Here is a 26,965-nt window from a genome sequence, read left to right on the forward strand (position 1 = left end):
ATATACAATATACAAATATACAGTAGACTCTTATTAATGTGTAGTCTTCAGCATAATCTCTAGATTTGAACTATCTTTTGCAATAATTAACACTTCAATATTTAATTTTCATGTCTCAATGATAAAATCTATAGAAATAGAATCGATAGATTCATAACAGAATCTACAACCATGCTTATTCTTAACACAAACCCCTCTACAATTTTATTCATCTTCTGCAGGGAACACATTGCCTTAAAAATACTCCTGTCCATTTGTTAAATAATTTGAGTTATTAGAGGCCCTGTCAGGATTTTCAGTTTTTATATCCTACGTGTCCCCTTCCCCACCCTAGATAGTTCATGGGCCTTTCTTTCTTGCCTGCAAGCAGACCTCAGACACTTGGCCTCTGTCACCAGTCACTTTGTTCCCTGGGATCTTCCCATCATCCCTACCCTGGAATTTGAGGAGCAACAACCATATCCTTAGCACTTCTTTACTTGCTCTTTTCATAGGCTATCACATAGATCCTTTGTGATTTCAAGGGTTTGGGAATTTTCCTGCTAGTGACTAAAAAGAAATAAACAAGATTTTTTAAAAATGAGAAAAATTCGAAGCTTCCAAAGTCTTAGAGTTAAGATTTTTGGTTCACAAGTGAGGTGTTGACTGAGTCTTATCCTTCCATGCCTATGTTGGGGCTTATTAAGTCACCTCTTTTATACCTCTTCTGATTCCATGTCCTCATGTTCTTCATGTCCTTTCTACCAGGAGGACTTGAAGGTGACATCAAGACAGACCACAAAATTCTTTGTAATTCCCTGAAAACCCACAGGCTAAGTGATCCCCATTCCACTGGCCTCAGCCCTAAAAGAAATAATCACCTTTGTGTATTACCTCACAGTTTTTTTTTTCCCACATAGAGCTGAAATATAAATCCTAATTCTAAAATACAAATATTTTCCATATTTCCCAGTTCAATTTCATTTGTTCATTTGATAATCTTGTTTGTTTATGTTCTTATGTAAATCACTGATTTAAATATAGACTAGAGCAGGACCAGGGAGAGTCCCATAGCATGAAAAGTGGAAACCATGTTTCCATGTTATAATCAGTCCACTAGCTAATGTTCTTTAGGAAGAGCCATTCAACATTTATAGACCTACTTAATTGCTTTATAATTCAGTTTCTATTATACATTGTGTTTATGAGACATAAGTGCTTTGCTGAACTTCAGATATACTCTGTTGAGAGAGAAAGGAGCAGTGGTTAAGAGCTTTGGATCTGGAGCCAGATATGCTGCTTTTGAATCCTGGTTCTTCAATTTACTAGCTTTGAGACCTTGTGCAAATTACTTAACCTCTCTGTGCCTCAGATTTATTGTCTATAAAATGAGGATAATATTAATATCTTATAGAATTTTCTCATAAGATTTTCATGAGGATTAGATAAAATAATACAAATAAAGTACTTAACAGTACTTGACAGATAGCAAGTGTCCAATAAGTGTTAGCTTTTAAAAAATGTATAATGGTAGCTTCTCAACTTGAGCAGGGGGAGAATATTGAATAATCAGAATCTCCATGTGGGTGATGGGGACAGAGAAAATATTGGAAAAATATTCTAGTTGATTTTAGCACATTACTCCTACATTTTGGTGAAGAACCAGTCATATTTAGTTTTCCTCTTTTCAGATGTATTGTTATTAAGAATGCAAAAAAAAAATCTGACTTAATCTGTTATGGGCTGAATTGTATCCCCCAGAATTCATTTGTTGAAGTCTTTAACCCTCAGTGCCTTAGAATGTGATTGTATTTGGAGATAGGATCTTTGAAGAGGTAATTAAATTAAAATGAGGTCATTAAGCTGGGCCCTAGCCCAATATGACTGTTATCATTATAAGCAGAGGAAATTTGAACACACGTTCAGAGGAGAGACCATACGAAGACACAGGGAGAAGATGGGCCATCTATAAGCCAAGGAGAAAGCTCTCCGAAGAAACCAACCATGCCAACACTTTGATCTCAGATTCTTCTCCAGAATTGTGAGAAAATGTATTTCTGTTTAAGTCACCCTGTATATGGTACTTTATTATGGCAGCCCTGGCAAACTAATACATAATGCAATTGATTCCACTCTGTGACTAGGGCATTTTTTAAGAATTTCCAAGCTATTCTTTATTAATCCTTTCTAGACTGATGTCTAGAATCAATAGCTCAGTTTATGACATGTAGTTTGCAAGATCTGTTTTCTTCATCACCTTAAAGATCGGGTATGTACATATACACAGCCTCTCAGCACCTCTCTTGTCTACCACACATCACCAACACAAGCTCTTTTTGTATCTGGGATGTAATCTGCATGGGTAATGAGATCCAAGCTCATTGAGAGTAATTACATACACTCTTTTTATCCCTTAACCAGTCTCAGGCTTTAGTTAACCCTTCTGAAGTGTGTTGCCTCTTTTCAGCCAATCATGTTATCATGTTGATGATAAAAGCAAATTAGAAGGTGGACAAGCCCATCTTCCCTCTGTCGGCTTTCACAAGCAGAGAGCTTATGAAATTCATGTTTTTGTTCTGAATGTATTTAATTTTGTAGTCTGTTCATTTTTGTTAGCTTTTTCTGAATCAGGGCCTTACTCTGTCTACCCTGTTATAACAGGTTAGAGACACTCTTCTAATTCTAAATTAGAAGAGGCACTAAATGGAGGCACTAAACTCCTCCAGAGTCAAAACACTACGGGCCAACTGTTGCTTGTGACCTGGGTCAAGTTGCTTAATCTACATTTCTTTATCTATAAAATATAGTTTAAAAATACTCCATCTTATAAGGTAAGCCATATAGAATTATGGTTAAATTATAAAACATATGCAAAAACACTTTGAAGTTATGTATTTCAGATATATACAACACCTTCTTGTTGTTATTACTATTATTATTAAGCATATCCTTTCTTTTCTGAGTTCAAGAGATATTTATGAAACCACATCAGTCTCTTAATTTAGTTAGTTTTCATTTTTATTTATTTTTGAAGGAAATAGTCTAATAGTACACACCTAGTTTTGCAGAGTAAGGTGTCAAGTTGCTTTCCCCTCAAGCCTTCAATGGAAGAAGAGAAGAAATCACTATCTTTGGCAGCAAGAAGCATCATTCACTTCTTGCAGACCAAAGGAGAAGTCTAATTTTGTACAGAGGTTTATGTTTTAATGTTTTCATGAAAGGCATCACGGCACGGTGGAAAAAGGTCATTCTTTGAAGTCAGCCAGACCTACATCCAGGCTCTGCAGCAACTAAACTGTTTGGCTCTGATCAAGCCTCACTGAGTCTCAATTTCCACAGTGAAAAGCGAAATGAATAAATAACTACCTCAGGCTTCAATTACATAATGTATATCTAGTGCCCGGTACATCATGCGTGTTTCATAAATACTAATCTTCATAATGTAAGTCATGTAAATTCTATTATCTTCTCATTCTGACTTTTTATAATTTTCATTGAGCAAATTCCAAATCATAATCAATAAATATTTCTTGTTTATCCCCTGTTTAGGGGACTAGGCTGCAAGATAAAGAAACAAAGAGGGAAAGATATGCTCCCCTTTCTGCAAGGGGATTGTCATCTAATTGGAGAGGCAAAACACATCCAAAAGACAGTAAGTGGCAGAACATGACCATACTTAGACTCGGAATGAAATAATTTAATGGGAAAAATAGAAAGAAAAGACTTTAATGAGAAGGAATGAAAGATGAAACCATGCTAAATGTAAAATGCTGTGTTATAATATCTAATGGTGTTATTCCAAAATTATGAGTATCTCAATATTTAGAGGAGAAGGCAATAAATAGAAAATCAACGCAATGAAAACAACAGTTTATACATATTTTTATTCTATTTTTCTTATATGAGAAATATGCTCCGAGATCTTATTATACTGGAACAAAATTAATATCCTTTCAACAAGAACTAACTATTCCATTTTACTGCACTATATAGAATGTTGGAAAGTTACTAAAGATACAGCCTAAATTTAAAGACTTGGTTCCCTCTCATTTGAATTCAGTGTAGTAAATATGAGACATAATTACACTAGCAGTCAATGGAAACTCATTTCTTGTTGACACAGCAACATTTCTGTAAACTCTTTCTCATTATTGAAGTTATTTATCCAGGGTCTTAGAAAAAAAAAAAAAACAACCATCTGATGAGTAAGACAGTACTTACTAAAACAAGAACCAAATAAACCTGCCTTGATCACATTCATGAGGTCATTCAATTGAACTATATTGTATGAAACCTGGAACACAATAGCGCAAATCTCTGAATGTTGCGGGATAATCAGGGTAGAGAATTTATTGTGGGGGTGATTAAAAATTGCATCAGAGAAATAATGATCTGTCCTTTAATTACTTTCCTTTGTAGTGAGCTTAGATCAATATCAACTGTTTGTTTTATTTGAGCTCCTTTATTTTTCCTTTTTAAAGAAGACATTGCGTGACTATGCAAGTACAAGAACTAAGAGAAACTCCTGAGCACTTGGCAGGCAAGGAAGAAAGCATGATAAAAGTTTCATACATTTGGTCCCTGCAAAGGAAGCCTTGTGCTGTGGCAAAAACTTCATAAGTCATCCCGAATAAGAGTCAGAATAAGATCATCATCTTGTAACCGATTGTTACTGAAGGATGGTAAAATCATGATAAATATATGAAATGGAAAAGTTTGAGACTTTGTACAGATTGGTGTTTTTAAGTGAATTTTCTGAGTGTCCTCTGGAATGCAGCTATCCAGTGGAGTAGCCTAATTGTCACTTTTAATCTTTCTCTGGGTTCTCATTGTTAGTCCCAAGTGTTAATACGATTATTGTTGTTTTATTTTTTGCCAAGAAAAATAGGAAATGAATATTAGCTTTTTAAAAACAAAGGATTCTCCAGAAGCAAACCCAAGGTTCCCATCCCATGCCAAGTTGGAAAGAACCTATGGAAATGAAAGAAAACATCCTTTGAGGGTGGCCTGTGTTGAGGGCATATCTTGTGATCTGCTAGGGACATTGCACCTGGTTCCCAACACTGATGCCACAGACAAATAAAAGCACATACTTCACTTGGGTGTGGTATCATACTGAGGCAAGGGCTCCTTTAAAGCAGATTCCTTTGAATGGGAAAATTTGTACATGACTTGGAAGACAAAACAGAAACAGACTAGGTGTTTGTGCTAATGTTATCACGGACAGAATTCCTCCCTGAAATGGTCATAAAAGTGTCACCTTCTTTACAGGATGGGGTCCCTGCATGGAGGAGGCACTCTGTCACCCAGGGTGGTGAAAAAGTTTTTAAAAAAAGTTACACTGCCATATGCTGGGCCATGCTGTCCTGTCTCATCCCAGCCAGAGGTCAATTTACACAGGGATTTCTCTTGTGATTTTTGTGGCCTCACATTTTCTAACCCATTGGTAGATAGTATTGTAAAGAATTAAGAACATGGGCTCTGGTGGCAGACAGTTTGGATTTGAGTCCTTCCTTTGCCGTTTACTGGCTGTGTGACTGAACCACTGTGTGCCTCAGTTTCCCCATCACTGCTTTTCTCATTATGCTGTTATGAAGATTAAATAAGGTGATATACCCAAAGTGGTAGAATACTAACCAGTATGGGAAGTGTTCAGTAAGTGTAAGCTTATAAGAAAGACTATAAAATCATGTTTCATTTAAATGCTCAGGCAATGAAGTATTTTTTAAGTAATCAAGAATTAAATGGAAACTTCTTTTTGTCAAAATCCTTGTAAATATTACTCCAATCCTTCTAGAAATGTACTCATGACATTTCCTAAGGCTAAAATAATAAAAATAATGTAATCACTGATTGTAATCTTACAATGCCTCAGGACATCCTTCTAAACCCAACTGATCATTATAAAGAACTGAAAAAGGTGTGAGAATTTGGAATCAACAGTCATTGATCCAAGTAATCCCCTTAAAGATTTTTAAAAATTTAATATATATCTTATGTAATATTGCCCACGCACAATACGGTTTGCCTTTAAAAGCAAAAAAACAAGACACAAATCCAACTGGATGGTTTGTTAGTTGGTTATAGCTAACAGAAATTTCACTGTATTCTCAAATTGTTCAAACTTTCTTTCATACTCACATCCCTTGAGTATGGGCCTTTTAGGTACATTTCTCAAAAACTGACATTTAAAGTTCTTGCTTGTGTATAAATTCATATACAAAGGATGGATACTTATAATGCACAGTTGAGATATAAATATTCAGAGATTTAAATACCTTATTTGATGAATAAGAAAGAATAAAATTATATAAATTAAAGCTTCAACCCAAGAAGCTAAAAATGTAGGAACAAAATAAACCCAAAAGAAAGCAGGAGAAAGGAGTTCATAACTATAAAAGCAGAAAATAATAAATTAGAAACTAGAAATAAATAGGATTTGTAAAAATCTAAGATCAGCTTCAGTAAAGAGTATAGAAAAAATCTGGCTATTTGAATCAATAAAAACAGAAAAATTTGTAAATATACAACATAATAAGAAAGTTCATATAAGTATAGACCCATAGGAAATTAAAATTAAATATCATTTGTAGGGATGTAAATAAACACAACTTGACTGGAGGGTAATTCTAAAATTTATTTCAAAATCCATAAAATAGGTATATTTTTGACATAGAAATACCCTTCTAGAAACCTGTGCTTTGTTTCAGCAAAGATGTTTTTCTATTGTTTTCTAGCTTTCACTTCTATTAAAAAATCAGACATCGTGCTATTGTTTTAATATAGCTTCTTTAAAGCTTATGTTTCTTTTTTCTCTGGTTATCTCTACAATGTTTGGTTGGCTTTTGGATAGCAGTAGTTTTGCTATGCTGTGACTCAGTGTAGTTCCTTTATATTTTTCTGATCGAGGTTGTAGTGCTTCTTGAATGAGTAGCTGGGGAGTTCTTACAGTTTTAGAAAATTTAACACCATTATAATGGTGCTGCTCAGCTTCTAGGTCTTTTGGAAGCCTTCTTCCTAAAAAAAGAAAGTGGTACCAAACACTTAGCTTGCCTTTTGGGTATCTTTTTGCACTTTTCTTCTGTCTGAGGTCTTTTCCCTCTACTCCTGGCTGCCTTCATAGCCTTGAATTCTAATTTTTGTCTCTCTATCCTTGATGTTTCTTTGCCAGTTGGCATCATATTTCCGCTCAGCTTCTCAGTTCTTAGACATGCTCCAATTATAAACCAGAAAATGACCCAAAGGAAAAAGTAGCATGAAATGTTGGGCTCACCATGTGTTTGCTTTCATTCCCTTTGGCATCTTCGATCCTCAAGTCTTCACTGTCTGCATTGGGAGCTTTCTGCCACCTTCAAACAAATGTTTTTGGCTCTGTGTGTGTGTGTGTGTATGTGTGCATTTTATTCAATTGTCTAATTGTTATCTGGGGGAGAGTTTGTCTGAGAAAAGCCAGTCATTTTTAGCAGGAAGGGATATATCCTCTTTGGAACCATTCTTGATTCTTCTCTTTCTCACACACTCCACTGCTAATCTCTCAGCAAATCATGTTGGCTCAACCTTCAAAATATGCTCAGTCTCCCTACTTCTTACCATCTCCACTGCTACAACTCTAGTCCAAGGCACCTTCGCATCTCACCTTATTACAGCAATAGCCTCTTTACTATTGACCCTGTTTGAGCCCGTGTTTGCTGTCGCCTGCTTTCAACACAGAAAACTGAATGACCTGTTGAAAACTTCAGTCACTCCTCAACGCAAAGCACTACAATGGTCACTCCTTTCACTCAGAATAATTCCAAAGCTATTATTGTGGTTCAACAGATTGTATTTTCCAAAGATGGCCACATAATATATCTCTTGTCCACATGCTTTCATAGAGCTTTGTCATTCCCCCACCAGGAAATGAAGTCGATATCCCTTCCCATTGAAACTGTACAAACCTTTAAGGCTGACCTGACCAAGAAGTACATCAGCAGTGATACTCTGTGACTTCAGGACTAGGTCATATAAATGCCATGCATTTCTCCCTTATTCTCTTGGGAGGCTCACACTTGGAATGCAGCCATCATTCTGTGAGGAAGTCCAAGACACTTATGGAGAGATCATGAAGAGAAGAAATAAGGCATATGGCCCATAGGTCTGACTGTGCTTCCAGCCAGCACCAACTTGCAAGCATGTGATAAGCCATCACTTAAGTTGATGCTCCAGCCCCACCCCCCGACCACCACCCTCCACTAAGTAGCACCGTTTGATGCCATGTGGAGCAAAGATGAGCCATTTTCATAAATCTCTGCCTAAATTGCACATTTGTCAGCAAAATAAATGATTACTGTTGTTTAAAGTCACTAGGTTTGAAGGTAGTTTGTTAGGTAAAAATTCATAACCACTATTGATGACCTACAAGATCCATCATAACAAGATTCCCCATTACCTTTTTGACCTCAGTTCTACATTTCTCTCATCTATTCTCCTCTGGCTTTCATTTGTCAAGCATTCCCCTAACTCAAGGCCCTTACGCTTGTTCTTATGTCTGCCTGGAATATTTTTCTCCCATTTATCCCCATGCTTTGCTCCCTCACTTCCTTCATTTGAGCTCAAATATGACCTTATCAGTGAGAACTTTTTTGGTTATTTTGCTTTTCTTCATAGCATGTATCACCAACTTACATATTATATGTATTTTACTTATTTGGGTCAATCACCTGTCTTTTCCCGTAAGTGCATAAACTAAATGAAGGAACAGATTTTTCTGAGTCCCAAGTGCTTAGAATGGGTAAGTAGTAGGGAATCAATAAAATGTTTTGAACAAATAAATTTATTTTTAATTTTACTGTGTTTACTATTTCAGTTATTCTTCTCTTTGTGTTGTACATAGACTTATGAAATGAGTAGGTTACCTATAGATATACTGAGAATTCCTGAGAAATCTCAGTCTGCAAAATGTATTTACCACTCTCAAAGACTCTTCATTTGTTTTCTCAAACGTGTACATGACCTCAGGATACATTTACTTCTGTGTTTAGTCTGCCAGTTTTCCAAGACCAAACTGTGCATCCATTTCAGTCTCAAAGTGGCCCAAGATCTTCCTTAAGGTCTTTTCTGTCAACTCTCTTCTCTTCGCTGGTGCTGGCCCTTTCTCCTTCCTAACCAGTCAAGTCCTAGGATAGCTTCAGTTCCTGTCTTTTAGGAAAACATAGATTGCATAGTTGTTCTTGCCTATGTCATCTACTTTCCACTAGAGTCTATTCTCCATGCCTCTAAAGTTGCCAGGCTGAAGGAAAACCTAAATCCTTCCCCATTGTTGCTTATTTTCTCTCCCTCTATTTTCGATCTACGTTTCCTATCTGGGCCAAACTGTTTCTTCTGTTTCCAGTGAATTCTAAAGTGCCTTTCTATCTATTTAGCTCTAATCTGCCCTCTCTATCTTACAACCATATTATAAAGTCTTGTTACCATATGTAATCAGAATAGACAAGCAACACTTTCAATTTGTCCCTTAAATATTGAGAAGTAAAAAACCAGTAGGAGTCATTTGATTGGATCAAGTGTACTTCCATTCTACATGTAACTGTACAAAGGGACAGGTAAAAGGGAACTTACATGAAAAATGTCTGAATTGTTTTTCTTTGCTCTTAAAAAGAATCCTACTAAAGAATGTTTGCCATAAGTGACAGACTATGAAGGTTACTGTTCCTGGCGCTTAAGAGCCAAAATCATCGTAGACTCCAACCTCTCAAATCTTAGCATCATAGTCCAACAGAGCTCCTGTTTCCAGTCTCTTTATTTTCCATAAGACAGATGGAAATAGGGATTTATTTTACTTAGGAGATTCTGAAATAGAAATAAAGAAACCTTCCAGATCTGATTCTGATTCTTTGCTTCCTCTCTGATTAAGGCCCTCTAAAAAGAACATTGCTCTTGTCTCTAGATTTCCTTTTAAATCAACTTGTCATTTACACTAATCTATTGGGTCAAAAGATATTAAATACAAAAAAAAAAAAAAAAAGGATTATGGGAGACTTGCCAAGAGGTTAGACTGCCTATCAAGTGGCAATAATATTCCTGTACTTAGCCTGAACCTATCATTTTCTTAGTTATAATTGAAATTAACATTTGAAAAACACGTATCTGAAAAATGAATTTGGGAGCATGACTAATTTAACATTTAAAATGTGTGAAGGTCAAGGATAGCAAAATGGATAAATTAGAAGGTATGGATCCAGTGTAATTGAAGAGTTGTGATTATACCAAAGAACAAAGATCAGAAACACAGAGAGTACGTCTAGCAGATAAATTTCATACCTATTTAAACCTTAGAAATTAAGTAAGACCCAGTATCTTATTTGAACACTCTTATACACCAGTCTTTTTTTTTTCCTCATTACTTTTGGGGCTTCTTAAAAGATTGGGGAGGCTGCTGCTCTTCTGCTTTGTTTTGGGAGTGATATTTAAAAAAAAAATCCTTTCACAGGTGCCAGCAATGTTCAGAATAAGCCCTTCAAACTCAACAATTTTGCAGGGTTGTACTTCAAATGGAGAAGAAAAGGACTATTAACTGAAGTTCTGTTGATTTTCATACAAGGTTACAAGAGCAATGGCTTACCACTCACCCCCTTCTATGAACACAGCACTCTTTCCTGAGTCTATTCTCAAGGCTGAGAAGCTGTGCGCAGAGTCCCCTTGTTGACTTAAGCTCCAACCTGGAATTTTTGAGGTTCCAACTCCGCTAATTTTTTTGTAAGAAAATTTACTTTTATCCCCCTAAGATGATAAATAGAAAATGTGGATTGACTTCCTTCTCTCTTAGGATAAACTCACCCTAAAAGAGAGCTGCAGAGAAGAAGTCCTCTCTAGTGAACCTCTTATTGTGATGCTCCTTAGGCACTCCTGTTGGCTCCCACTTAGAACTCCCAAGGCAGCTCCTCCCCTCTGAATGGGCTTCTTTGAGTAATGGTTGATAATAGTACTTCTCTTTAGCTAAGTCTTCTGTAGGATAAGTTCATCACTGTTTCTCACTTCCTCATATACCAAGAACTGCCAGAACCCTCTGGGAGTATGACATCACCATACAAAGAGAGCCATCCTTACAGTTTTCAGCCCAGTGGGACCATATAATTCTTACAAAGAATGTCCACAGTCTTATAAGTTGCTTGGGGAAGCAAATCTACATGGAGCTCAAGACATCACACATTTAACAGCTTTTAAATAATCATTTATGACTCCCAGAGGCAGATTATAGATTCCCTAACTCTCTTTTAGCTTGGGGGGAGCTTTTACACTTCCCAAGAATATCCCTTCAAGGGCAAGATAATGTAGAACTCTTCACTTCCTCCTAGAAGTGGTGGACCTCAGGTGACTAGAGTATTTGGCAAACAAGACACATTCCTCTTCAGACATTCCTCCATAGGGCACAGGAACAACAAGTACCCAGAGCCTAAGAAAAATCACCAGGTGTCCATAGTTCTGCAGGATAGGTATGCAAAATAAATTCTTTACATTCTGTGATACAACTTTGTGCACATGCACACATGTAGTCTGTGACACTTGCCTCTATCAGTGTGTGTGTGTGTGTGTGTAAATACATAGAAAATATTTACTATTCAAGTGGGGTGCATGTGTGTGTGTGTGTGTGTGCGTTGTGTTGTAAGTCCCTCAAAACACCATGTATTCTTTCTCTCTCCCCGCATCATTCCAAAACTAGATTCCAAAACTAAGTCTAAGGTTTATATCTAAGATCTAAGGCACAAGCAGGATAAGAAAAAAGAATATGAGGACAGCTGAGCTTTAAAAGAGGTTTAGTGTCTGCTGTGTCATGGATATCATTCTGACTTTGATGATTTGGTTTGTTTATCTAGAAAATAGAACTGATGACATATATCCAGTGGGGTCACACATGTGCTCAAAATGCACTCCAATGTGTAGAGAAAATGTGTTATTTTTTCCTATAACTGATCTGATTTCCTTCATAAGTTTCCACAATGCTAGATAATGAAATATTATAGACCAAGTCAGTAAGTGTTTTCTGATACAACTTAAACAATATCATTAGATAAATTTTCAGTCTCATTCAGATAAAATTCATAGACTCTCTTTTTCTGAACGCTCCTCTGCTTCTTTCAGGGATGGTGTTTGGACACATAAGGAAATATGGTTCAAGTGACCTCATGGTGGTAGGGGAGACAGCAGGTCCTCAGTTGCTCTGGGCTGTGCCTGGACTGGTCTGGGAGTGTCTGCTCTTAAGGTCTGATGCTTGCATAACTTGTGGGCTGGTCTCTCAGTTTGACAGGGGTTGGCCATCCTCTCCAAAGGCATGACTCCCTGTAGCTCCAAACTGTCCCTGTCAACTCTCTAGCTCTTGGCTTTGGCACCAGTTTGCCCCCACAAGGGTAACTCCAACCAAAGTTATCCATCTCAACCCTCAGATAACTGCACCCCACCCCCACCCTGAGGACACACGGGAACTTTTGAGTTCTGTATATTCCATTTGTGACGTGAGGTTATCTTGTGCAAGCTCTCTCCCTGCATACCATACTGTGCTGTGTCCCAAGAATGCAAAGACAGCCTGCAATATTATTTCCTCTAAGAATCGTAAATAGGAAGCTTGACAGAAGCCCTTCTTTCCCGAGTGTTTTCCTCAGTGTATTTCAAGTGCATTTTTCCTTACCTCTTATACTTCAATCAAGAGAGGGGCGATCAGGACAGTTTGACTTTTGCTCTGCTTCTTCTTGCACTCTCTACTTTTCTCTTCTTACAATATATGTACTAGAAGAGGAAGGAATACCTCTCCCTCCTTCTGTAATGACAATTAAGCCAACCTAAACATGTAGGCTCAAAATAATAGGAGCTACAAAAGAACTAAAGTAATCTTGAGAAGGAAGAACAAAGCTGGAGGCATCACACTTCCTGATTTCAAACTAATTATAAAGCTACAGTTATCAAAACAAGATGGTATTGGCAGAAAAACAGACACACAGACCAATGGAACAGAACAGATAGTCCAGAAATAAACCCATGCACATACAGTCAACTGATCTTCTACCAGGGTGCCAAAAATACACAAATGGGAAACAATAGTTTCCTCAATAGATGGTGTTGGGGAAATTGGATATCCACATGCAAAAGAATGGAATTGATGCTTATCACACACCATATGCAAAAAATGAACTCGAAAAGGGTTAAAGGCTTAAATGTAAGACCTGAAACTACAAAACTCCTGGAAGAAAATCTAGGAAAAAAGCTCCTTGATATTGCTCTTGGCAGTGATTTTTTGGATGTGATACCAAAAGCACAGGTAACAAAAGCAAAAATAGACAAGTGGGGCTACATCAAACTAAAAAGCTTTTGCACAGCAAAGGAAACAATTAACAAAATGAAAAGGCAGCCTATGCAATGAGAGAAAACATTGGCAAATTACATATCCAATAAGGGGCTAATATCCAACATGTATGAGGAATTTATGTAACTCTATAGTCAAAAAACAGATAACCCAATTTTTAAAATTTGTAAAGGGCCTGAAAAAGACTTTTTTTTTTTAAAGATACACAAATGGCCAGCAGATATACGGAAGTGCTCAATATCACTCATCATCAGGGCAATGCAAATTAAAACCACAGCGAGACATCACTTCACATCTGTTAGGATGAGCATTACCAAAAAGACAAGATATAAATTGTTGAGAATAAGGAGAAAAGGAAACCTTTGTACATTGTTGGTGGAAATGTAAATTGGTATAGCCACTATGGAAAACAGTATGGAGCTTCCTCAAAAAATTAAAAATAGAACTATCATATTATTCTGCAATCCCACTTCTGAGTATATATCCAAAGGAAATGAAATCAGTATCTAGAAGAGATTATCTGTAGTTCTATATTCATTATACCATTATTCACAATAGCCAAGATATGGAAACAAACCAAGTCTCTATTGATGAATGGATAAAGAAATTGTTGCATATATATACAATGAAATAATATTCAGCCATAAAAAAGAAAGAAATCTTGCCATTTGTGAAAACACGGGTGATCCTGGAGGATATTATGCTAAGTGAAATAAGCCTGACACAGAAAGACAAATACTGTATATTTGTCTGTATGGTATAACTTACTTGTGGAATGTAAAAAAGTCAAGCTGTAGAACCAGAAAGTAGAGTGGTGGTTACCCAGGGCTGGAGAGTGGGGGAAAGGGGGAATGTTGGTCAAAGAATATAAACTCGGATATAAGATAAATAAGTTCTGGGAATCTAATGTATAGCATGATGATTATAGTTAATAATAATGTATTATATACTTCAAATTTGCTAAAAGAGTAGATCTTAAACGTTCTCACCAACACACAAAAGGTAACGATGCAATTAACAATGTGTTAATTGATGATTGTGCTAATCATTTCACAATGTATATTATGTTAAATCATTATGTGGCATATGCTAAATGTATATAATTTTATTTGTTAACTATATCTTAATAGAGATGAAAAAATTAGAAGCTTATTGCTTATTCATATACATTCCAGGGTAGTATTTGGGTGGAGGTAAGATAGTGTTTCAATTTTCTATTGACACATAATAAATTACTTCAAAATTTAGCAGCTTAAAACAGCACTTGTTTTTATTATATTTCAGGATTTTGTGAATTCAGAATTTGAGATCTGCTGGTCAGTTCTCTGCTCTACATGATATCAGCTGGGACACTCATCTGGGGCTAGAAGATAGCCTTCCAGGATAATTTACACATATGGCTGGCAAGTTAAAACTAGTTCCCAGGGGCCTCTCCATAGGGCTCCTTAGGCTTCCTAACAGTGTGGTGACTGAGGTCCAAGAAGCCTTGATGGAAGCTGCAAGGCAGTCTCACAATGACATTTCATTCTGTTAAATGGTCAAGTCAATTAAATTAGCCCAGATTGCACAGAAACAGAGGAAGCGGCTCTATCTCTTAGAGATGCGTGCGTGTCTGTGCATACATGTGGGTAGGGAAGAAACTGATAGTGGCCATCTTAGGAAATAAGGAGCCATATACTCCATGCAGTCATTCAGGGATTCAGTGTGGCCATTGCTCTGCCGTGTATCTCACAAGGTCATCTTGAAAGTGACCTTCATCCCAGAAATCTGTAAGAAGAAAGGAGCACCTGTGGGACATTTTTAACATGGTCTGGAAATGGCACACAGCACTTCAAGTCATCCATGGGCTAGAATTTAGCCACATGGTCATGTCCATGGGGATGTAGCCTCTCTGTGGACCTGGGACAAAGAAGAGAAGAGGTCATTGGTGGGCAAAGATCACCACACATTCTGTCATAAGTTCAGCTGGGCCCATCTTTTGGTATAGTATGCAGAAGGACCTGAAATAATTTACAAGAAGTCTACCTTGAGAGACGATGGACTCTGAAAAACCAAACTGAGGGTTCTAGAGGGGGGGGGTGGATGGATTAGCCTGGTGATGGGTATTAAAGAGGGCACATTCTGCATGGAGCACTGGGTGTTATATGCAAATAATGAATCTTGGAACACTACATCAAAAACTAATGATGTAATGTATGGTGATTAACATAACATTAAAAAAAGAAAAGAAGTCCACCTTTCTTGGCAATGATTGACTTTCAAGCCCATTTTCTCACAGCAAGGTTTTTTCTTTTTAAATCTACTTTGCCACTCAAAGCTGAGTGCTTACACTGAGGCAGCCTGCCACAGTGGATGGGAAACACTGGAGTAACACGATTTACAGGGTATGGGAATGCACTTGAAAAGATTTAAATTTTCCTATCTTCACCATGTTCATTTTATATAAGAGTGTTTTTAAAATAAAATCATACACATTGTTTATAAGATAATTGCATACATACAAAATTCTGTTGATTTAGAAAAAAAAGTAAAATTAAATATTTATTTTGAAAATAGGTTTGCTCTTAATTAGCAATAGCAGAACCCTCTCCAAAAGCTCTTCAGACACCCTAAAGAAGACAGCATATTCATCTTTCCATCGAGCATGACTTATTTATAAAACAAATATTTATTGAGCATCTACTGTATTCTAGGCACTTCTTTAAATACTGAGAGTCCCTCAGGGACAATTAACTTTCTTTGTTCATGTAGGCTACATTCTACTGTGGGACTTAGATTTTGGTCGACCTACACTCCAGTATCTAGTCCTGTGTTCAAACTTTATGAATACTTGCAAAATGGGATGGAATTGATTTCCTATAAACTATACAATACAAGGTGACTTTAGGCTCTTTAACCCTCTAGAAAATATGGAGTATGTTCAACCTGATAAAATGAAATTTGGAAAAAAAGTGAAAACACTTAGCACTTACTAATTATGCACTTTCTACTTCTGCACAAAGTTACTGAGATAATTAATAGCTATCAGAATTGTGAAAATACCCTTCAGACTAAGGTTTTTTCTCATTTTTTCCACCCAGTTGCTACTAAGCAATAAATTATAATTTTAATAACAGGTAGTATACCAATGAATAAATGAATACAAACATATTCTAGGAAAGAATATTATTTTTTTAATTTAAAAGAATAAAATACACCCTTCAATATTATTTTGGTGATTTACATGATTTCCAGGGAAAGCCTTAAGAGTTTTATGTATTTAATTATACCTACGGTCATAATCGCTTTTATTATAAAGCAATTGTTTTTAAAAAATATGTGAATACTAACCAGAGTTGAACAATAATAGAATCATGCCATAACTCTGTATGGAGCACTTTTAATGCTATCCTATACATTCATATGCATCTCTCAAAATTACTTTGCTATTCAATGATTTTTAAGAAAAGTAAGGCAGCTGTAAATAAACTCAAATTCAGATAACAGGTTTGCAGCTCAAACTATAGAAAGTGAACATTGGGAACACTCAGTGTTATTCCATCACTAAATTACCGTGTCACCTTGAGCAGTTTCTTTCATTATCTTCTCCTTAATCATTTACCGTCTGTTAGATGGGAGAACTTCCTCCATGGTTTTATAAAGATTAGATAATAACTATAAAGTAATTTCTGGATAAAAGCTCTTGGCAGAGGTGTAGCAGGCATAGATAATAGTTTATCATTAACCGACAAAATGGAATCAAACAATCCAAGTCATGGGAAGCAGTAATGGCTAAGAGGTCCAGAGCATTACATTGTGTATAATAGGTGTGAATCAGTAAATATTAGGATGAACAAAGAGAATGTGACACAAAACACTGGCCCCAAACTTCTTTGTGCCTCAGAAATGTCTCCTACTTAAACCTGACATGGGTCATTTAGCAGTCATAGAGTGAGGAAAAAAATTGAAAATATGGTTTTCAAGCATAAGCATTTAAGCTTCTTTGGGAAACCGATTAATTATGTACTCTTGTAGGAGAATGGGAGATTTATAAAAGTGTCACTCCTCCCACTTCTAGCCAGTATTTCTAAGACCAACCAACAGCCTGGGAAGGAGGTGTTGAGAGCAATGCGCAGTGGGGAATAGTGTACTTCAGATCTGGAAAATGTGTCTCTGTAGTAGGTAAGTCTCCAGTGTGATTTTCCAATAGCAGCCTTTGAAGGAAGAATAGCTCTCTTGAAGGAGATGAGGTCACTGAATCAGAAACAAGCTGGGTACCTCTGACCTGAAAGTGAACTTAGATTAGCAAGTGAGACTATAGATTAGATCACCTCTCTGAGAGCCAACCAGGAAGTCTCCATCGGAAAAAAGAAGATATGATATTATTATTATGGAGCCAGTATGTTAATTGGCCTTATATTTATTCCAAGAGAATCCCAACAAAAACATGGTATTATCCCAAGAAGTCATAATCCTGGGATGGTTGGTGGATATAGGTGCGTGTTGTAGGCGGGTTTTACAGAAGTTCCATGTGATTGTGTTTTTATTTAAACATACTGGCTTACTTCCCTATTGAAGGAATCCTACTGTGAGTTCTTTCGTGAAGAATAGAAACTTTTTGGCAAGGAGAGAATTACCAGCCAATTGACTTTTTAAAGTGTAATATTTGTTTAAGGTGTGGTATACACTAATGAGTAGTAAGAAGCCCTCTATGTAGGCAAATTTAGTCAATAAATAATCTATATGAACACCTACTACATGTGAGTCATTGTGTTTGATTTATAAAGTACAAAAGAATGAATCAGACATCACCTCTCATGGAGCTCACAATTTAATGTGGAAGATAGTCTTTGTACAATTAATAGTGTGAAATGGAACATAATTTGAGGTGGACCTTAAAGAATGAGTAGGATTGTTAATAAGTAAAAGAAGGAAAGAAGGGTATTCAAAGTAAAACAAAAAACTGTATCAGCCAAGCCAAGTGATCTGAAAGTCCATTGTATATTTTAAAATTGAGGAGTGGTGCAGTGTGGCTAGATTATAAAATTCTGTAATGGTGAGTGTGAAGTCTGGGGTGTGTGCGCTTTGACGAGTAGCTATTACTTTCCTTTATTACATAGATATCAGGAGATCATTAAATGTCCTTGAGCATGAGAAGGGCATCATTAGATTTGTGCTTTAAAAAGAATTAAGTGGCAGTGTGGCAAATGAATTGCAAGGTAGAGGGTTTGTAAACAGAGTATTTATTAAGTTAATTGGGTAATGTACATGAAAATATCAAGGTAATTCATAAAGAACCACATTAAGTGTAAATTGCTATTATAATTGTATGGCCCAGGGAAGAAATGATGAGTACCCAAACCACAGAAGTGTCAAAGGTGGGGCGCCTGGGTGGCTCAGTTGGTTAAGCAACTGCCTTCGGCTCAGGTAATGATCCTGGAGTCCCACATCAGGCTCCTGGCTCGGCAGGAAGCCTGCTTCTCCCTTTCCCACTCCCCCTGCTTGTGTTCCCTCTCTCGCTGTCTCTCTCTCTGTGTCAAATAAATAAATAAAATCTATAAAAAAAAAAAAAAGAAGTGTCAAAGGCAATGGAAAACAGCAAATATTTGAGACATTTTAGAGGTAACAATAATAATAATAAAAGTGAGCATTTGCTAGGGGCATCTGCCTGGCTCATTTGGAAGAGCATGGGACTCTGGATCCTGGGGTCCTGAGTTCAAGCCCACATTAGGTGTAGAGATTACTAAAAATATAAATAAAACTTTTTTAACAAGTGAGCTTTTGCTGAGCTTTTGCTATGTTCCATATTCTAAGTGCACTGCATGCATTAATTTAATTCTTACAATCCTTTAATTTAAGAAGGGTTAACCATTTTAAAACTGAGCAAAGAGAATAAGTAACTTGCCCTGATCTCACAACTGGTGATGATGTAAGGAAGGAGATTTAGGAAGATTCTGGCTCTAGATATACCCTAAGGTATAACTACGCAAGAAAGTGATGAATTTTAGTAGTGATTAATGGATAGGAGGAGTCAAAAATGATCTACAGTTTGGTTGTTCTCAGAGTGTCTTTTGTAAACACTAGTTTTTCAGAACGTTAATTGATGTTAGGCATGAAAGGGGTCGAATATTGAATAAAATACTGAGATAAACAAAGTAAACATGTTTTCCACTGAAGGAAAACTAAGATCCTTTAGAAGCTTAATTTTCATTGAGAATCTCTAAGAAAGTATCATACACTATGTAGAATTTATAAAACTTATTTGACGATAAATCTCTTTCTTAAGTTTTTTGGGGATTAGTGTTCCCGGAAAACAATCTGGCAAATGCTGTTGTAGAGGTCCTACCTTGGATACCAGATGTAAGAGCAACAGTACTGTGGGTGAGATGGTAAATGTGGTTTGGACATACTGAGTGTCAGATGCCTGATAGGGAGATGCATAATAGAATATTGTAGATTTGGGTCTCGAGAGATAGGTCAGAATTGGAGATGCAGACATGCAAATCCTTCATATGCAGGTGATAATGAAGACATGAGCTTAGTGGCAACAGCTGAGTTTATTAAGGGGAAGAGCAAAAGAGAGGAAGACCAAGGAAGATATTTTGGGTGCTACTCACATGCAATGTCAATTTGTGAAGAACTCAGCTAAAATTTAGTTGCTATTTAAATTTGATCATATTTTGTTAAATTATTTCTGATGGTGAATGGTCTATTAAATTTTAGTATATCCTATATAAAATTTAAGCCATAGATATTCTTCTAATAACCGTATTTTTCCAGTACAACTGACCAAGTAGGTGCATGACTTCTTAATTTATAAAAACATTAGCCTGGTTGATCTCTCTCTCTCCTTCAGAGAGATGGTCTTTAATTTGAACACAAAGTAACTCGACCATAAGTACAATGATGTGGAGCTACAGTTAGTGTTCCAAATGTCACTTGTCTCCATGACAGCCTTATATAAATTTTTAAAAAATACTATTATTTCCTAAATTTGAGTACAGCCTTGAATTTTAAACAAGACCTCCTATTAACTTAATCCATGGTAACAGAGATTCTCTCAAACCAAATAGTTCCAGGAGAATCTATTTTAGCAGCAACATCTGTGAACCATTCCAAAGGCTTGCAATAAAAAAAAATAAAATCATATAATATCTGACCAGAAACAACAAAAGCCAAATTGGATTCCTCCCTGGAAAATGAACTTCAAATTATGTTTTAAACCTACAGACTTTTAAGGGAAAAGATTAAAGAAAATCATATTTAATTCACTTAAAAACAAGTAGCTTTAGGCAAATACGCTCTTGAATCCTTAATTTCAACATGTTGGGGACATGCTCACAGTGTCAAGGCCAACGTTAACATGAAAAGAGAATTAAGGAGAGAGAAATGAGTTTAGTTTTTGTTTTTTATTCTCCTATATTTTCCTCAGTTCACCTCATGTACTTTTTTTTTAAGATTTATTTATTTATTTATTTGAGAGAGAGAATGAGATAGAGCATGAGAGGGGGGAGGGTCAGAGGGAGAAGCAGACTCCCCGCTGAGCAGGGAGCCCGATGCGGGACTCGATCCTGGGGCTCCGGGATCATGACCTGAGCCGAAGGCAGTCGCTTAACCAACTGAGCCACCCAGGCGCCCCACCTCATGTACTTTTGCTACGTGAATATACCCAAAGCACAGCTCTTGGTCCTATAGTTTCTCTGCTCAAAAAATCTTTATGGTTCTATACCCCATAGGTAATGAAGTCCATACCCCTTAAACAGACATCTGTGTTCTGGAGGCCCAGGCCTTTGTGTGGGTTCCTGGTCTGATCTCCTGTTGCTCTATTTCTTGCCTAGAAGATTCCAGCCCACTCTACTGCTTGTTTATCACATACAAACCCTGCATTCCTCCTTCTGCTTCTTTGCTTATGTTGTTCCTCCTTCTTAGATTACTTTTCTCACCTTACGAACTCCAGCTAGAGGTAAATCTCATTTTTCTCCTTGCCTATCCTAATTCATATAGATTTCCTAACACATGCAACCACCATTCTAACTTGCATTACTACTATATAGGAAGGCCATGTGGTATGATGATAAAATTCATGAAGCCTTGGGGATCAGCCAGCTGCTGGTTTCAAATAAGTCTCTGTGTCTTATTAGCTAAGTGGCCTTTGGCAATTCTCTTGACGTGGCTGATCCTCAATTTTCTTATCTGTAAAATGGAGAGAAAATGTCATGTGGAAGATTCTTCAGCACTCTGCTTGGCACACAGACATAAATACATATTAATTCCATTTTCAGTAGATCTTTATCCTATTTTCGCTTTCTGAGTGGTTATGTGTCAAGTCCATTGAAAGACTATAGAACCAGAAAAAAATTACATACTTCATTAGGTTGTTGTAAGAATAAAAGATATAATGTATATAAAACACACAGCAGGGGCGCCTGGGTGACACAGTCCTCTAAGTGTCTGCCTTCGGCTCAGGTCATGATCCCAGGGTCCTAGGATCGAGCCCCACATTGGGGTCCCAGCTTCTTGGGGAGCCTGCTTCTCACTCTCTCTCTGCCTGCCGCTTGCTTTCCCTGCTTGTGCTCTCTTTCTCTGTCAAATAAATAAATAAAATCCAAAAACAAAACAAAAAAACACAGAGCATAGTTTCTGGCACAGAATAATCCAATAAATGACAGCTTTATTATTACTATTGTTTAGGTATATAAACTTTAGTAAGTAATGGCTTGTGTGCAATTCATCTTTGCATTTCTGCCAGTGCTTAGCAAATAGTTGGTGCTCGACTGTTATTCATGGAATGTATACTTCCATATCATTGGGATCAGGTCTGTGAAGTAAGAAATACTGATTTGGGCAAACCCAAAGATAGCTCCACTAGTAGATTCTATTTCTAAAAGAATTCAGGTGAATTAACATTTGATTAAATTTGGTACCTAATTCAATACCCAAAAGCATAAAGAGAAAAACATGTTTTAAACTTCCTTCTTTTAAAAAAAAGTCATTACCTATGGGGTATATTTATGTTACTAAAAATAACATAAAATTTACCATTTTAACCATTTTTACTTTTTTAAGCTTATTTATTTTTTTTTTTTTTTAGTAATCTGTCCACCCAACATAGGGCTCAAACTCACGGCCCTGCAATCAAGAGTTGCATGATCTTCCGACTGAGCCAACCAGGCACCCCCATTTTAACCATTTTTAAAGTGTACAGTTTAGTAGTGTTAAGTATATTCACATTGTTGCAAAACAGATCTCCAGAATTTTTTCCTTCTTGCAAATCTGAAAATTTATACCTATTAAACAACAGCTCCCCTTTTTCCCCTGCCCCTAGTCCCTGATAACCACCATTCTACTGTCTGTCTGTAAGGAGAAAACATTTTTAAATGGAAAGAAAAGAGAATTCTATCATAAGTACCTCACCCACTGATTATCAGAGGAAGTTAAACAACAACAACAACAACAACAAAGAAAAATAATGAAACAGAGAAGATGTCCCTAGCATAAGGGAGCCTGTCACATGCAAAGTTAGTAAGACTGAAACTTGGAACAGGCTGGTCCTTGGCTGAGAAGCCAGGGATGAATATCAAGCCCCGTCTGGGAAGCAGGAGGTGGAGTAGTGCAGCAAGGTCAGAATGAGCTTCTGAGCATTAGGACAGAGAAAGGCCAAGAGCTGAAGAAGGGGAGTTACCAGAACTGTAGTCTGAGGGCAAACACGAGACACCAACAAGAAGACAGGAAGGAAATGGGGCGAAAGGATGGTGAAGAACGGAGCAATAAATAAACATAATTCCTGTGGGTGGGTCTGTCTTGGGCATCTGTTAAAAGGCTGAACATGGGTCTCTAGGGCAAGGTTGGAAGGGTCTTACGGCACATGCCCCAGGTTGGCTGAGGCAGGTAGTAAATGAGACAGGGGCTCCTTCCCATCTCTGCATCCTGGCCAGTTGGTGCTTATAAGAACTGAGGCTCATCAGTTACCTGATTTCACCAGTATAAACACATCTTTTTTGGAGGAGCGGGAGAGACGTGTTGAAAAAAGCCAGTAAGTGGGATTTGTCTGGGCCCCACCCACTTGCAGATGGGCCTGCTGGGGAAAGATGGTGCTTAAGGAAAATGAAAAAAACCCCAAACTTCTAAATTGAAAATCATGACTCCTGGATACTTTATTTCTAGCTCCACCTCGTCTTTTTATATATGACCTTTGGCTGGTCCAATCTTCTCACTTTGGGCTCCCCTTACTTCACTTTCCTTGTAATTTCCATGGATTTCATGTGTCAAGTTGATTCACTGAATGAAACCAGATATTTTTATGCGGTTGTATGGTGACTATTTTAGTGTTTTCATGCTCAAAATTGTTCCACGATCACATTAAAAGTTAACACTCAATGGTTTACATATCTGAAAATTAAGGTTAACCCCAAAGGACAAAATGAACTTTAATAAATGATTTAGCGGTTGTAAACAAATCAATTCCTCGACCATGAAATATTGAAAGACAAACTTCCTTCTTTATTCATAACTAACTTCCTTAGAATGGTCTAAGAGGATAGTAGAGGCCTGGAGGGGATGACAGCCTCGTAAGACAGATGGAAATGCCCCCATTCATTCGGCAGTGAATGAGCAATGCAAACACAATGATGAATAGACACCTGTTGTCCTTTTGTTCTTGGAGCTTGCAGTCTAATGTGGAGTAAGGAAGCTTATATTCAAATATGAAATAAATTATTACACAAGTAATCTAGAAAAGAAGCAAAATGGGAAGTTCTAGGAAAATAATAAACAGCAACAGTGATATACAGTAAGGACAGAGATCTTTACAGAAGAAAGACCACAGAACGGAGAACCAAGTTCTTTTAAAGTGAGCAAGCATGTGTACAATGACTTGTTATATTTCAATACCCAGTTTCTGTTTTTGTCCACAGTCAGCCAGCATGGTGCTCATGCTGTGTCATCTCTGGATCAAGGAAGGGGACTGACTAAAGCGACCTTCCCCCTGCTCTGCCTTGACTCCTCTTCCTCCTCCCTGCTTGCCTAGAGTTCTCACTTTTGTGTCTCCCTCCCCGCCCTCCACGTGCCTTCATTTTTCTTTTGTGGCCATAACAACTTACCACAAACTTATTGGCTTAAAACAATACAAATTATTACTTTATAGTTCTATAACACCAAATTCCAACACAGGTCTCACGGGGGTAAAAGCAAGGCATCAACATAGCTATGTCCCTTCCGGAAGCTCTAGGAGAAAATCAATTCCTTTGCCTTTACTGGCTTCTAGAGACCCACACGTTCCTTGATTCCTCCTTCTTCAAGACCAGTGTAACATCTCTTTGACCCCTGCATCTGGTGTCTCATGTCTTTCTCTGATCACAGCTGAGAAAGCGTCTCTGTTTTTAAAGAACTGGCATGATTAGATTGGGCTCACCTGCATAGTCCAGGATAATCTCCCCGTCTCAAAATCTTGAAGTTAATCTCATCTGCAAAACCGCTTTTACCCTGCAAGGTCACATATGCCCAGGTTCTGAGGTCTAGGACCATCTTTTGGCACTATTCTGTCTCCTGCACTGAGGTAATTAGAGCTTTCAGGTTCCTTACAGCAGAATGAAAGGCCGTCACCCCCAGCAAATCTCATTCCCTCTGCTGTTGGCTAAGGGAATTATGGAGACAGTAATGAAATAGATTCACACACTAAGATTGTCATAGTTGACAGAGTCTAGCGTTTCTTGCAGCATTGGGTTATAAACTTTAAAAAAAATTCTAACAGATCGAGTTTCTGGCTATATGAAGGGTAGGTATATACTTCTTGATTTCAACTAGATTGTTCTCTTTGGAGACAGAGAAGGGAGGGGGAAGAAAACTTTGTAGACTTTTTTCTGTTGTAGGGAAGGGGCAGGAACTGCTTGGCTTTCCCTTCCTTATCCAATCCATTTTGTTTGGAGCTAAGATCCACGCAACCTGGGTAGGGGCCTGGCTTTAGCAGCTAAATGACTAGAGCCAGTGTACCCGTGAGAGGAGAAGCTCAAAATAAGGAAACTATGCATGAAATGAAAATGCCTGTTTCAACTTTGCCTGGTGTTGGGTTCCTCAACTTTACAGATGCTCTGATTTTTGATAATCATGCTGTAGCAGCAGGAATATCTGGCTCCCTCTGTAAAGCAGCTGAGAGCAATTTTCTATACATTCCATGTGTTTTCCTCAGTTCCAGTTTCCATACCACCTTTCCCCTCACATCCGGAATAGTCTACAGCCCATTTCATCACCTTAGTGCGTAGCCCTTAGTATGTGCACAATAAATACTGGTGGGATAAATGAATAACTTCTTGTCTAGGGACTATATAATCATACAATCATATAAAAAGCTGTGTGGCAGCAACTATCATTTATTGAACACCTACTCACTGGATTAGGTCAGCTTTCACAAATGTTTTCTAGGTCTCTCTTTGATCTTCCCCGAAGTCTGTGATCTTGGTATTATTGTCTCTATTAAGTCAGGGACTTTCAGAGATTCGCCCAGGATTATGCAGCTAGGAAGTAAAAGAGCCAAGACTCGAAGTGAGGTCTCTCTGAGCCCATTGTTCTTTGTGACTCTGTACTGCTCTCCTCCTCCTGACCTCCTGTTCCAGGGAGAAACCCAGGATCAGCCCTGGCCTCCAAATCTCTAGTCTCAGCCCTCTGATGGCAGGGTGCAGGGGACAGAGCTAAGGGCCAAAAGTGATCCTGGACATGATTGTGAGCAAGACTGTTTTTGGAATCCATCAGCATCTCACACTATCTATGCTTCAAATCTTTTTTTTTAAACTTTCTTTTTTTAGTATTAAAAATATATATATTTATTTGAGGGAGAGCACAAGCAGAGGGAGCAGCAGAAGGAGAGGGAGAAGCAGACTCTCCACTGAGCAGGGAGCCCAATGTGGGACTCAATCCCAGGACCCTGGGATCATGACCTGAGCCGAAGACAGATGCTTAACCCACTGAGCCACCCAGGCGGCCTCTGTGCTTCATATCTTAATAGTGTTGTAAGGGTTATGTATAGTGTGCAATATGGGTTAAATTAGTATTTTTGGCAGTTTTGATTATTCTCTTTATGACTACATGGCCTGTTCATTTTTGCTCAGGTGTATGATTATTTGCCCCCAACACTAAAATTTTAGGAAAAACTTTAGAGGGGAATCAATGGCCAAGCTTTATGACTGGGTCCTGGCTGGGTTAGCCTTTTAGAGGTTCTCCACTGTCACCCACTGCAGCTGCCCTGCCCCCTGCTATATGTAATTCAGAATTTTTTTTAAGTCCCTAAACTATAACAGAAAGGATGATCCCCCCAGATTCTGACTCTTGGGGTGTCTATTTTGAAATTTTTCTGAAATATTATTTTAAAAAATAGTTTTCATGCTTCTGCTTTGCTATTGTTCTCAACATGTACTAACAATGTCCACAGGGCAATCCAGCCCTGGGCTCTGCTGTGAAGTCTCTATGTCTTTAGTTATCTACAGGGAAACTGGGAGAAACCTGGGGGGTCAAGGGAACTGAACAAATCCAGAGATTTTTTTAGGTAACTTGGGAATTCTTCATTATTTCTTTTCTTCTTCATACAATTTCTTCCTGTTCTTTCTTAGAAAAGCTAGGTTTATAGAATGTCACAATAGATAATTTTCCTTTATGTTCTTAGTATTTCTTTAAACTATGTGGAAA

The 26,965-nt window shown here is 37.5% G+C and overlaps 1 protein-coding gene across 3 annotated transcripts in view; it reads left to right on the plus strand.

The window, feature by feature from the left end:
- The window catches only part of KLF12 (KLF transcription factor 12), a 522,975-nt gene extending 507,445 nt beyond the window's left edge, over positions 1 to 15,530 (plus strand). Inside the window, exon 10 of one of the 3 annotated variants that reach the window (XR_010409973.1) lies at positions 14,597 to 15,529. The gene's annotated coding sequence lies outside the window, so the exon portion shown is untranslated. Of the gene's footprint in view, positions 1 to 14,596 lie in introns of all 3 variants that reach the window. The other 2 variants (XM_064585999.1, XM_064586001.1) reach the window with 2 other exon arrangements.
- The last annotated feature ends 11,435 nt before the right edge of the window (positions 15,531 to 26,965 follow it).

The sequence above is a fragment of the Mirounga angustirostris genome, unplaced genomic scaffold, assembly GCF_029215605.1.
Source record: "Mirounga angustirostris isolate CCGP_5_RB_7025 unplaced genomic scaffold, mMirAng1.0.hap1 SCAF_3, whole genome shotgun sequence".
In the NCBI taxonomy this organism is placed as follows: domain Eukaryota; kingdom Metazoa; phylum Chordata; class Mammalia; order Carnivora; family Phocidae; genus Mirounga; species Mirounga angustirostris.